General features: G+C 36.2%; 1 protein-coding gene across 5 annotated transcripts in view; it reads right to left on the bottom strand.

The window, feature by feature from the left end:
- Nucleotides 1-14866, bottom strand: part of CSRNP3 (cysteine and serine rich nuclear protein 3) — a 205385-nt gene that overhangs the window by 156450 nt on the left and 34069 nt on the right. For 4 of the 5 annotated variants that reach the window (XM_032355829.1, XM_032355832.1, XM_032355831.1 and 1 more), the window contains one exon: nt 2675-2696. The gene's annotated coding sequence lies outside the window, so the exon portion shown is untranslated. Of the gene's footprint in view, nt 1-2620; nt 2697-14866 lie in introns of all 5 variants that reach the window. The other variant, XM_032355830.1, reaches the window with a different exon arrangement.

Raw genomic sequence — 14866 nt, 5'->3', positions numbered from 1 at the left:
ATTTGACATGTAGATAACTCTGAAGTAAGAGATGAAGTATTTTTTGACCAATGATTGTTAAAACTGGAATTGAAAACATAATTGTACTTTACAACCAAATAAATAAAAGACTTTTTATAGTCATTGAGGGTTATCTATTGAGAAAAGCAAAAGTATTTAAATTTACATACCTGCAATTACCCTATAATTTAGAAAGAGGACAAAGGACCCTTGATAATGGAAAAAAGGAACCCAAACTTTGACCTGTTTGAAAGTCAAATATATAAGCATATATTTGACTGACAGGATTGACCCAAACTGAGGTCAGTCGAGCCCCTGGGAGGAGTTCATCACAAAAGAAAAATAATTCTGGAAGAGCAAGTAATTTTCAATGCGAATTTCCAAGATTGGGCATCTGAGGATCAGTGTTAGTTCTGGGTGCAACATGCAATAGTTACCACTGGAAACCATTCCAACGCCGCACCTTGGTTCGCCGGATGTGACATGGGGACATGGGCTGTATGAGACTGTGTAAGGAAGTATGTGTGCACTTACGTGAAAGAGAGAATTTGAAGAGTTGTGCTAAGATCTGTGGATCAATAGCACTTTCCCTGAGACCCAGGCAAATTTGTAAAGAAATAATCCCTAAGTAACGTATCTCAGAAAGATCCAGGGGCTGTTACTCTTCCTCTGCAAGCCCTCTGGGCACAACAGTGGTGATGTTCACAAGTTTGGTAGAGACTGCCATTTTCTTGAAATGCTATGTCTTTGAAATAATCACAACCCAAGGTGAACACCCCTAGCATACCCTGTTAAAGTTGTACTAAGGTTGGATCCCAGTCCTAGGGATGGCCTTAGGAGTGTCAAGTGACATCTGGGACTGATTTATGGATAAATATAACCATCCCAGGCACTAAGTAAAATATTCAAGGAGAGTGAAGTTTATGGAAGACTAGGAACATGTACACTAAAGTAAATGCAACATGATTTGTCTTCATAAATGTTTGTGGTAGTCATCTAAAGAACCCTGGTTTATGATTATAAGTTCTATGAAAAATAATATTGACATAAACCTATGTTATCATTTAGGAATGTGTACCTAACATTCATGATTCATATCTACCTAATATTCATGATTCATATCTGATTTTTTCTAATATCTGGGATTCAATTAAGAGATTTTCTGAGACCTAGTTTTTCACTTTTAGAAATTTCTGCAATCTTGCAGAGCTAGAAGGAATGGTGAGTACCACCTCTCTTTGTATCAGGTTCCTTAGTTTTCTGGTTGCCCGAGGACATTACTGCAAACCATCCTACCAATCCCAGCAGCCGTATGTAGTGGCAAGGGTAAAAGCACTCTCCCGTGTTTGTCAACATTTTCTCTAAAGGGCACCTTTAGTATGTCAGTGAGGCACAAAGCTCATGTTGGTATGTTTCAATCAATAGTCATGGTAGACTTCACTGAGGTTACTGAAGGTCACATCTCAGTAGTAGCCTTAACTGAGCTATCAGATCAGCTTGTATTATTTTTAATGGATGATTCATTGATTAACTACAAAACTCTTCCAAATGCCAAGTTTTTGAGAATAAACTTAACCCTCTCAGGATCACAGAATTTGGACCCCCAAACCAACCATTTCCGCATGTCTGAAAGCCTGCTTCATGTCAGTTTCAGTATGTCAAGAGGAAATGTCACTTTGTGAACACAAGTGAAGAAATGTGAATTTGCTCTTCCCTATTTCTAAGGTAACAATAAGACTTATAGGTTCAGTGCAATAGTTTAATTACATTTGCCACTGCATCTTAAAATATAGTATTGCATAATTAATACGCCATCAACCAGCAAAAGCATCATTCTCTCTACAGGATTGCCTCTTGACACAAAGGGCTTAGGGCAGAAGAATCTAGCAGGAAAGACCAATCTGCTCTGTAAAGTTTGAAGCTATCTTTCTAAAAGAACAAAACCCCACGGAGAGACACATTAATTCAACTTAGAATTCTTTAAGTAACAAGATCACTCTAATTTCGTGTCTTCATGAACACATGTTGAAGTACAGTTATCAAAACCCATGCAGCATCTACTCATTTACCAAACAACAAATAGTGAATTTCTGTGTCTTCCTAACATGTGTTGAACTATAATAAGGTAGTATCACGTGTCCAAAAAAGTTTCCTAAAACGGTAACACTTAAGTCATTCCATTTCAGTAAAGTGGGTAAGAGTTATCAAAACAAATTAAATCAGTCCTAATTGGGCTGTTTATGTATCAGTAGTAACCATGGGAAAAGATATAATGATAATTATGGGAAATCTGCAAAAACTGTAAGAAAATCTAGGTAAATATTTAGGTAAAAATTTTAAAACCTAAAGAATTACATAGTTTTCCAGAAAATTTCCAATTAGTGAAATTGACCCAAAAAGACATACAAATTTGGTAAAAGAGATTAAAAGAGATTAAAAAGGTGTTTCAGGCTCTATGATCACAGGGGCAGTTAGGGTCAACAGGTTATAGGGAAGCCTTAATGAACCTTTATAACAAAAGGTTGCAAGTTGCTTAGAGCATACACTCCACCACCAAAAGTGTTTCTCGACCTTTACATATTTTTCATTCCCCCCACTCATGTTCACACTTGCCACTCACCCAGTGTAGGGTCTGTTATTCAACATGGTAGACTATCCTTTCATATAGACTCACCTCCAGGACTTTTCTCTCTCCTCTTCAGACCAGCGTGATGAAAAAAAAAAAAAATCACTTGGTTAAATTCAGCTCTCCTACTATGAAACTACCAGTAGTCACTGAACAGATTACTATGATTAGAGAAAATGTAGGATACTGCATCCCTGGAAAGACTACTGATATATGATCACAGACTTTAACCCAATGGCACCGCCAACAGAAGCACCTTTGCTTCTTTGCAACTCTCCAACATTTCTTCCCATCTCCCCCTCTCAGTTTATGATACTGCTTCTAAGAAAATTGGAAGAATGATTTAATTTCCTCTTCTTATCTATATCCTACATACTCTTGATATTTATACCCATATAGTAAGCCTTCAATCTCTTATAATGGAGAAACTTCTCTCCCACCTAAGATCAATCCTTTCTCTTGGATTCTATTTCTTCTCACCAATTTTAGGTCTTTGCTGCTTCAGTTATTCCCTCATGCTCCTGCATCACCATTCCCCCTTTCCCCCCATTTTTCTGGATTAGTCCCATCTGTCTGCAAACTTAACCAAAGAGGTGAAAGACCTGTAATCTGAAAACTATAAAACACTGATGAAAGAAACTGAAGATGATACATAGAAATGGAAAGACATTCCATGCTCATGGTTGGAAGAACAAATGCTGTTCAAGTGTATATACTACCCAAAGCAATCTACACATTTTATGCAATCCCTATCAAAATACCTACAGCATTTTTCACAGAACTGGAACAAGCAATCCTAAATGAGTATGGAACCGCTAAGACCCCAAATAGGCAAAGCGATCCTGAAATAAAAAAAACAGAACTGGAGATATCACAATTCTGGACTCCATATTATGTTACAAAGCTGTAGTAATAAAAACAAAATACTACTGGCACAAGAACAGACATAGGTCGATGGAATAGAATAGAAAATCCACGGGGCACCTGGGTGGCTCAGTGGGTTAAGCTTCTGCCTTCCGCTCAGGTCATGATCTCAGGGTCCTGGGATCATGCCCCACATCAGGCTCTCTGCTCAGCAGGGAGCCTGTTTCCCCCTCTCTCTGCCTGCCTCTCTGCCGACTTGTGATCTACAAATACATAAATAAATAAAATCTTTTAAAAAAAGAAAAGAAAAGAAAATCCAGAAATAAGCCCACAGTTATATGGTCAATTAATTTCAACAAAGGAGTATAGGAATATACAATGGAAAAAAGTCTCTTCAGCAAATGGTGCCGCGAAAACTGGACAGCTACAGGCAAAAGAAGGAAACTGTACTGCTTTTTTACAGTATATACACAAATAAACCCAAAATGGATTAAACACTTAACTGTGAAAACTGAAACTATAAAAATCCTAGAAGAGGGCACAGGCAGTAATTTCTCTGAGATCAGTTGCAGCACTATTTCTCTAATTACAAAGCTAAGAAAATAAAAAGCAAAAATAAAATGAGACTACATCAAAATAAAAAGCTTCTGTACAGCAAAGAAAACAATCAACAAAAGTAAAAGTCACCTTACCAGATGAGAGGAGATATTTGCAAATGACATATCCAAAAAAGGATTAGTATCCAAAATATATTTTAAAAACTGATAAAATCAACATCCAAAAAACAATCCAATTTAAAAATGGGAAGAAAACATGAACAGACATTTCTCCAAAGAAGATATCCAGAGGGTCGGCAGACACATGAAAGATGCTCAACATCATTCATCATCAGGGAAATGCAAATGAAAACCACAATGAGATATGACCTCATACTGTCAGAATGGCTAAAATCAAAATCACAAGAAACAGGTGTTGGAAAGGAAAGGGAACACTTATACACTGTTGGTGAGAAGGCAAAGTAGTATAGGCACCTTGGAAAACAGTATGGAGATTCCTCAGCAAGTTAAAAACAGAACTATCCTAAAAGCCAGTAATTGCACTATCCCCCAAAATACAAAAACACTAATTCAAAGGTATATATACACCCCAATATTTATTGCAGCATTACTTACAATGACTAAATTATAGAAGCAAAGTGTCCATCAAAAATGAATGGATAAAGAAAATGTGGTATATATACACAGTAGAATATTATTCAACCATAAAAAGGAATGAAATCCTGCCATTTACAACATGGATGGAATTAGAGAGTATTATGCTAAGTGAAATAAGTCAGTCAGAAAAAGGCAAATACTAGATGTTTCACTCATATGAGGAATTTAAGAAACAAACGAGCAAAGGAAAAGAGGGAGAAAAAAGCCAGGAAACAGACTCTTGACTATAGAGAACAGATGGTTACCAAAAGAAAGGTGGGTGAGAGAGGAGTGAAATAGGTGGAGAGGACTCACAGTGCACTGACCTTGATGAGCACCGAGTAATGTATAGAATTGTTAAATCACTATATTGTGCATCTGAAACTAATATTACACTGTATGTTACCTATTCTGGAATTAAAATTAAAAACTTAATTTAAAAAATCCCTTTACATCAGTTCCCCATCTCATCACTTTATTTCTCAATTCCATTTTATAGCAACTTCCCCAGAGACGTATTGAACACCTCCAAATTAGGCTTCATTTTTACAACTCCACCAAAGTAGCACTTCCCTTGGTCAGCAGTGAACTCAGATATTGACAAACCAAATGGTAAATTTTCTCTCAAGAGAGTTTGATTCAGATAATCACTTTTTTTTTTTAACTTGGCTTCTAGGATACCATACACGAAGTAGGCTTATCTCCTACCTCATCCGCTGCCCCTTCTTAACCTCTTTGCCTAATTTCTTCTAATCTTCCTGACATTGAAATCCTTTAGTAGATTGAGATGTGATATTTCTTCTCTATTTGACTCTTTCCTACAAAAGCAGATCCAGTCCTATGTCTTTAAATACCACCATTTATTTATGAACCCCGATTTAGCTTTTAGCTTGAACCCCTTCACTGGGCTATAGATTCTGATATCCACAGTCTATTCCACAACTCTGCTTGAATGGCTAACATGCTTTTGAAAGTTAACATGTTAATATAATAATAGTAATAATAGTAATAAAAAGAAAGGAAGGAAGAAATAAAGGAAAGAATGAAGGAAGGAAAGATGGAAGGGAGAGAAAGAAAGAAAATAACATACTCCAGGCTTCCTCCTCCTACTCCAGTCTTTTCCAGTGCAGTAAATGACATCCGTGTTTACCCAGTGACTTATAATAAGAACATAGCTCCTAGAGAAATGGCTGATTCTAGGACTCGGGCAAGGAAAACAAAAAATGAACTTGAAGCATCTTATGGTGATGGAAAGAAAGGAAGAGAAAGAAAAAACAGGCATAGGCATGTCAAAAAGATACAAGAATAAACCTGAAAGAACTTTTAATGACCAAAGTTGGAATAGTTTAAGCAAATAATAGTAATAAGAGTAATAATAATAATAATGATGACAGTATTAGATTATAACCAAGAAATAAAATAAATATCTATGAGTAATAGAAGAAATAAGAAAAAGAATAGAATAAGAAATAAAATAAATATCTATGCTCATGTAAATAAATGACTAAATAAATAAGTAGGGGAGAAGGAACAAATCTTTCTTACAAGTATTCCAAAAAATAAGTAGATCCTTTTTCAGGAAGTGGAGTTTGATCCCCACTCCCACCTTAAGTGTGAGCTGTATTTAAATAAGTTGTTTCCAAAGAACAGAATATGGAAAAAGGAAAAAAAACCACTAATGATAAATTGGAGAAACTTAGCACATATCATCTTAACCAAATGACAATCATTAATACCACCAGTGACACAGCACGTTAGTATCATCTAGTCCCTCATATATTTGGACAAGAAGAGCACTTCACTTTCTGTGACTTTCTTATTCCAGATCTACAACCCCCATGTAATGAGAAAACATCAGAGAAAACTAAAATTGCCAAACATTCTAACTATGCTCTTCAAAAAGTAATGGTCCTAAAAAACAAAAACAACAACAAAAAACAACAACAACAAGAGAAGACTGAAAAAAACAGAGGAAAATAAGGAGACGTGATAACTAAATTCGACATGATATTCTTGAGTAGATCTTATTAGAAAAAGGATATCCATGAATAAATCTGAAAAGAATCTGTAGTTTAGTTAATATAATAATAAGTGGTAACAATGTTAATTTCTTTGTCTGGACAAATGTACCACGGTTACATAAGATGTTAACACTGGAGGAAGCTGAGCAAAGGGTTTAGGTAATTCTGTGCTATTTTTACAACTTTGCCATGAAACTAAAATTATTCCAAAATATAAAGTTAGTTAAAAGCCTAAGAATTATTCATGTTTATCTGTTTTTCTTAAACCTCACATCTAAACATCAGCATCTCCCATTAGCTCTACCTTCAAGATTTATTGTGAATCTGAGCACTTCTCACCAAGTCCCACATCTCTCACTTCTACCACTCAACAATGGTTTCCTACCTGGTCAATGCCTTCTCCATTGATTCCCCATTGCCCATGCACATTCTTTCTAGAACCCCTCTCACTCCAGATATTACATGGCCTAACCCTAACCCTACTATTAAGAATCTATCCTCAAAAAAGTAAAGCACTGGCAGCACCTGGGTGGTGCAGTTGGTTGGGCCTCTGACTCTTGATTTCAGCTCAGGTCTTGATCTTAGGGTGGTGTGATTGGGCCCCACCTTGGGCTCTAGCTTAGTGTGGAGTCTGCTTGGGATTCTCTCCTTCTCCTCCCTACCATAAACAAATAAATATATCTATATCTATATCTATATCTACATCCTTATCTATATCTATATCTATACCTATATATATTAGAGAAACAAAAGTAAAGCATTGGAGGAACTGGGTGGCTCAGTCAGTTAAGCAACCAACTACTGATTTCAGCTCAGGTCATAATTTCAGGGTTGTGATATCGAGCCCCATGATGGCTCCATGCTGGGTGTGGAGCCTGCTTGGGATTCTCTCTCCTCACTTCCCCTCTCTCTTTTCCAGTAAAGCACCAGCATATAAGGACTTTTTCAAAAGAATATGCATTACAGCCTTGCTCATAGCTGCATAAAAACTAAGCTGAAACAAATGAACACTTGTACGGGAAAGACTGAAAAAAATAGAATATATCCAGTATTTTGCAATCATCAAAAAGGATAAAATAGAGCTATGGCAAGGACGTTGGGGAATTTTCATAAGGTACTGTTCAATGAAAAGAGTCAGGATGAAGAAAAATGTATATAAGATGATCCACTTTTGACAAAAAAAAAAATCTTTTGTGACAATATCTTTATGATTATTTGATACTGAAAAAAATGAAAGGATATAAACTAGGACAGTAAGAGTTACCTACAGGAGTTAGAAATATAGATGAAGAATGCAGAGGAAGAAAAAGGAAAAACCAGGGTGCCTGGGTGGCTCAGTCAGTTAAGCATCTGCCTTTGGCTTAGGTCATGATCCCAGGGTCCTGGGATTGAGTCTCCTGCATTAGGCTCCTGCTTAGTGGGAGCCTGCTTCTCCCTCTCCCACTCCACCTGCTTGTGTTCCCTCTCTCTCTGTGTCTCTCTGTGTCAAATAAATTAATAAAATCTTTACAAAAAAAAAAAAAAAAAGAAAGAAAGAAAGAAAAGGGAAAGGGAAAAACCAAGCAAAATAAAAAGAAAGAAAAGAAGAGAGGGAGGAAGGAGAGAGGGAAGGAAATGGGTAAGAAAAAGAGAGAGAGAGGGAGGGAGCTCAAAATAAGATTATATTTTAGTTAAATTATTTGTGGATTATCTTAGAACCAGAAAATATCATGAAAATAATTCAACAGTAATCGATAGAACAATGTATAAAATTGAACATACACTAGGTACATGAATATTTAGAGCAACATAGGTTTTAATATAAAAAAAATGAGAACAACTTAAAAAACAACTGGCAGGAAAAGGGAGGACTATATTGAGTAAACTTGTGCTGTGGAATAGTATGCAGAAAGAAAGAGATAGAGAGGAAGAAGGGAGGGTGGGAGGAAATTAAGTAAATTTTGTGAAACAATATGTATGACTTCACATAAAAATGCATGTGTGTCTGTTGAAAGAGAATTATTCAGAGATTCCATTTTGAAGCACAGAATGGTTTTTGGACATTGGGCCCCCAATTTTCTCAAGCAGAAACCAACTTTTAAATATAAAATTGATTGCAGGTCTCCTTAATCTCAGAGAGAAAATAGAGGATTGCTGCTAGAATCGATCAGGTTCCCAGGAAATGCATAAATTCTTACAGATGGTCCCAGGAACTCAGCTAAACTGCAGCCTATGTTAGTCAGTGTACTTTCAGTGTACGGCAGAAAATAGAAACCAAACCTAAAAAAAGAAAAAGCAATATCCATGGACAGGAAGAAAAGAGGAAGAACTTTACAGAATGTGTTCACTCAACTTTTAGTTGTCAAAGCAGCCTGTGGTATCTGCTTTAATTTTTATAGTGGGCATTGTTCCTCATGGAAACCACACAGTAACTGTCCCACAGGGGAGGAACACCCAAATAAATAGTTGAATAGTTGCTGGGCTGCCCTGACAACTGGCATTCCCTTGAAGAACAATGAGGAACAAATCAGAGACATTGTGTTATAAAGTATGTTCCGATCTTCTCTGCCGCAATAAGATATAAGGAGGCTTACAAATATGCCCCTGGTGGAAGTGTCCAGCGCCTACTATTTCATAAATGCTGATGTTCTTTCCTCAGATTTCAGAAACATTGCATGTTGTGGCAGGCAGAATTGGGGTGTAACGATTATGTAATTAACTTGGTCACAAATTGGTCCGCTTGTAACACCGTGTTGCTACACATTGTGCCAATGTTGAGTATGAAGTATGGATAAAGGAAAGAGGGATTCATTCTGGATATTATCTGAGGGAATTTGGTTATAGAAGTCTGTTGTTGAACTCTTGATAGATGAATATAATAGTGACTTTACCAGAAGGTGAATATGAATGAACCCTGAATGAAGATTTTTTAAAAAAATATGAGTAAGGAAATGCTGATTCAATACAGCTGAAGGGAGAAATATAAGTGGCATAATAATGTAATATAAAGTGCTTAGGCTCTCGAGGATCAAAAACACAGACATTAACATCTTGCTGATGCTCTCATCTTACTTTATGACTTTGGGCAATTTACTTAACATCAGTTTCTTCATCTGTTAAATGGGCATATAGACTCTGATTTCATATTTTTCAGGAAAGATAAATAAGGCATTTAAAACAACATGTGAGGGATGCCTAGGTGGCTCAGTCATTAAGTGACCTGCCTCAGGTCATGATCACAGTATTCCTGGGATCAAGCCCCACATCGGACTCCCTGCTCAGCAGGAAGCCGGTTTCTCTTTCTTCTACTCTCCTTGCTGGTGTTCATGCTCTCGCTATCTCTCTGTCAAATAAATAAACGAAATTTTAAAAAATTATAATAATAATAAATAAATAAAACAACAGGTGACTAATAGCAGACCTTTAACATATTAGGTCTCTTAATTAATTTTAAAAAGGGTAATCTTGACTAACTAATCTTGTTTTTACCTTGTTTTCCTTTCCCATATTTTTCTCATTTATTTTATATTTATTTTTATTATTTTATAAGCAAAAGAGCAGAATTTTGATAGACTATTTATAAATTTAAAAAACAATTGACATATTTCCACTATTCACAATTTATTTGTATAGTGCTGTTTAAACAAAAGTGATTTAGATCTTCATGTTTATTCACTATGGTATCAAAATGAATTACTAGTATGATAGCCATTATTATTGGTGGCCCAACATATTTTTCTTTCTTCCATTTTTTTTCTCTCTTAACATACTCTACATCTCCTTTCTTATTACCACAAGAGTGGATAAATGAATAAGATCTAGCCAAACAAAAAACCTCATTCCTTGGCCACAGTGATTGGTTCAGTGAAGGGCATGTGACCCAGGCTAGAGTTATCAGGCAGGGTCCAGTTCAGAAAACAGGCAATGCTAGATGGTTCAATGGAAGGAATTTCAGATGGTGAACTGGTTATAATAATTTTCTAAGAGTTGAGATGCCAGACAAAACAGAAAACAAAGGAACTCGGAGAATAGTAAGAAACAGCTAACACTCCTTCAGCTGGAGGCACAAAGAAGAATGGACGTCACCAGAACTCAAAACCTAGTGCTACCTCGTGGGAGCTAGATATGAGGAAAGGCTGCTCCATGGAGTCTGTGACCACAAAAGCAGGGTCATTACAACAAAGGCTGGAAGTATGGTAGAGATGCAGTGGCCACTGGAAGTTATCAGCTGAGGCATGGATGAGTGCAGGGAAATACACTGGTTTATCCTTTCATCCTGCCCTCTATTGTCCCACCAGTGCATCTCCTCTGTTGAATCCATCTGGAAATCAATGGACAAGGTACAATTTTCAGAGGAAGGGCAGACTGAGAACAAATGAGCACACAGTTGACACACCGAGATAATTCTCACAAAGAAAAGATATTTCATCATCTAAGTTGCTGGAGCCAGGAAAAGAGACTTTTTTCCTTGCCTTCAAGAACATAGTGCTAGAAAGACATCTATGTCTATGTGCAGGCAGCTATCTTCCACAGATTAGGGAAACCCATAATCCCATATCAGTCAGAGAAAATGAGGCCTTCTCATAATGAGAAGAGAACCAAGTCATGGGGTGGGGAGAGCACTGAGTTTGCCACATGAGCCCAGATCCATTCTGCCCAATGTGACCTCACCCCCGTCTTTCTTGATTACATGAACTAAGAGGTCTCTTTTTGGTTTAAACTAGGTTATAGAGGGCTTTTTCCCTTGTAATAAAAAGTCTTGACTAACATAACTATGACCATTAACTGAATATCTTAAAGAAGTTCGAGGACAAATGCCCAATATTACTAGTTTAAAAAAAAAAAAAGAAATCAAAGAATGGATATGTTACCAGTAAAAGAAATTAAATGAACATGGTGATGTTGACAGGTCTTGGTTGACATAATAGTGAATGAATTCTCTTTCTCTTTCTCTTTTATCTTAAATAAGGAATTTAAATACAGGGAAAAAAAGGAATCTAAAAGGTAATTTCCCCCAGCCTCTTAAGACAGAGGAGCCGGTTGATTTCTTTGATTCATGCTTGGTAATCAGACTACAAAAGGAATCCAGATCAATGCCAGATGGGGGCTATCAAAACAAAAATTGGCCACAAAGAAACAAAAATGTATTTAAAGTTAATCTTCAGCTATAATATGTGGGATGTTAAACAGAGCAGTTTCATCCGCTTTTATCCTACTTCAACAATTCAAGAGAGAATTTTTTTAATAATATAAGTGAATGATTTATCCTTTAACCCATTTGCAGAAAAGGTAACGGAGGGCCAGTCCACTACCATATCTGTTTACTTGTGCTGAACACTATTGTTTCTAGCTTCTCCATCTTGCACAGCAATCAATATATGTACTCTTTTTACTACTCCTCAATCAAGTGGAAAATAGAAATTAATGGGTTTTGCTTCACAGAATAGAAATCCTTAGAAACCTAAAGGTGGTTAGCAGTTTGTTTGCTTTGAGTACCTAGAACAAAGAGTCAGATCTCACTTGCCAATAAGTAATTTTGTTTGAAGAACTTAAAACAACCCCCACCTTCCCCAAAGCATGTTTCCATTCAGTGATGCATATTCTTCTAGGTCAAAGTTTCCTAGAGATCAGAGTTGATCTTTCTCCATTCTACATAATTTTCAGATAAAAATGGTATTTCTCAGGATGGTTTCATGTCTATTAGTCTCATTTATTCATCTAGTGAGAATATTCCCCAGGGCAAGAGCACGCTTTTACTCTGCCTACTCTCCAGCATAGTCTTCTACACACAGTGATCGCCATTGATTCTCTTAGGAACAGAATCTTAATAGACTCTTGGTATATGGGAAGAATTTATACCCCTTCAGTCTTAGAGGTACCAGGGGCAGGAACACCAGAGGTTCAGCATTTAACAAAGCTAATTTTTGTGGCAATCAGCATAGGTGGGTTAAACTTGACCAGAATCTCAATTTCTATCACTTTCTGTTGTATTTCATTTTATTTTCACGAGTATTAATGTAAAGAAGGACTGAAGAACCACTTGTCTTTAATGTAGAAAGTTCTTCAAAAATTGAGGATATTGAAACAAAGTATCTATTACATGGTATGGAAACAAAATGATTGTTATTTTTTTTTTTTATGGATTTTAGAACATACATCAGAGTGTAGTGGTTAACAATACTGTCTCTGGCATTTGAGCTTGTTTTAATTCCAGGGGCAGCATGTACAAACTGTGTGAATTTAGGCATGTTTATGCCACTTCTTCTCAGTTTCCTCATCCATAACATGGAAATTCCACCAAGATCACCACCTTCACTCATTTCATAGATTGCCTTGTGGGGACTAAATGAGATAGTGATTCAAAGGCATTCAAAATTGAAATGAAATTTTTGTGAATGGCATATGATAGGAATCCAGTTTTTCTCTTTCATATGTGAATATCCAGTTTTTAAAACACCATTGATTAAAGAGACTAACTTTTCTCAACTGCATATTTTGGCTCCCTTGTGAATCATTGGTTGGCTATATATGCATGAGTTTATGTTGGGGTCTCCATTCTGTTTCACTGATCCATGTATCTGTTTTTATGTCAGTACCATTTTGCTTTAATTACTACAGTTTTATAATATAGTTTGAAGTCAGGAAGAGTGTTGCCTTCAGCTTTGTTCTTTCTTAATGAAACACATTTTAACGTGAATTTTAAATTAACCTTGACCATTTCTAAGGGTTCTTTATTGTATATACATTGCCAGACTAAATTTGATCCTCATGTGGGATTAAAGACTTTATTTATTTTTATTTTTACAAGAGAGAGAGAGAACAAGTGTGCACATTCATGAGCAGGGAAGAAGGGTAGAGGGAGAAGCAGACTACCTGCTGAGCAGGGAGCCTGATGCAGGACTGGATTCCAGAGCCCTGGGATCATGACCTGAGCAGAAGGCAGACACTTAACCAACTGAGCCATGCAGGTGCCCTTCCTCATGTGAGATTAAGTTACCTTATTATGTAAAAGAGTCAAAGGTAATAATAGTTTTATATTTGGAAAAATTTTTTTCAGTTTATAATATTAACAGGTCATAGAAAAAATGCGATTGTTTTGATATGAACTAATGAGGAATATGATGTAACTTCATAGTGCTTATTAATTAAAAACTCTTAATGGAAGCATACCTCCTTCATATAGGATAAAGAATATCCTATGGCTAAATAAAGATATAACCTGGGAACATTTCCATTAAAAAAAAATGTCTTTTTAGTAACAAAAATAATCTGTTAAAACATATATAAAAAGTCTCATTCATAATAGGGTCAAAAAACTTTGGGGATTCGGCACAGAAAATGCACAGCAAGAAGAAAAGCACAAAACTCTAATGTAGGCAAAATAAATATGAAAGGATATCTGGCATTCCTTTTTTTTTTTTTAAGATTTTATTTATTATTTATTTGACAGGCAGAGAACACAAGTAGCAGAGAGGCAGGCAGAGAGAGAGAGAGGTGGAAGCGGGCTCCCTGCCAAGCAGAGAGCTCAATTGCGGGCTGGATCCCAGGACCCTGGGATCATGACCTGAGCTGAAGGCAGAGGCTTTAACCCACTGAGCCACCCAGGCACCCTGATATCTGGCATTCCTAAAATAGAAAAGCAATATGGCAAAGACACCAAGCTTCCTTGTGAACCAAATTAACCAATAAATTTAATGCAGTTTCCATGACATAGCAATGGTTTGTTTGGTAACTTGACAATATTCTTTTAAAATTCAAATAATGTTCATGTGAAATAGCTTATAGAGCCTTTAAAGAGTATGGTAGTATGTGGTGTTTCTGTCTAGTTAAGGAAAATTGTGAACTCTTATGTGAGATAGTAAAACTTAATATAGAGTCATAACATAACACTATTATTGGTTTTGGAATAACCATCCAGATCATGAAACAGAAAGGAGACCACAGACACTAGTCCTATTGTATTTAAGCATCTGGTTCAAGAAAAGAATACACTTTCATATTAATAGAAACCATGTTATTCAGTATATGATTTTTGGAAAACTGGAAAATTAGCTATTTCACACAATATGCCAACAATTTTCAACTGGTCTGAAGATTTAAATATATAATAGAAAGTTACAAAAGTTCTAGAAGAAATTATTTGTATACAATTAATCTTGGGAGCAGAGAAGTTCCACCTAAGT

This window comes from Mustela erminea, chromosome 8, assembly GCF_009829155.1.
Source record: "Mustela erminea isolate mMusErm1 chromosome 8, mMusErm1.Pri, whole genome shotgun sequence".
In the NCBI taxonomy this organism is placed as follows: Eukaryota; Metazoa; Chordata; class Mammalia; order Carnivora; family Mustelidae; genus Mustela; species Mustela erminea.
This window is presented reverse-complemented; position numbering and strand designations above follow the sequence as displayed.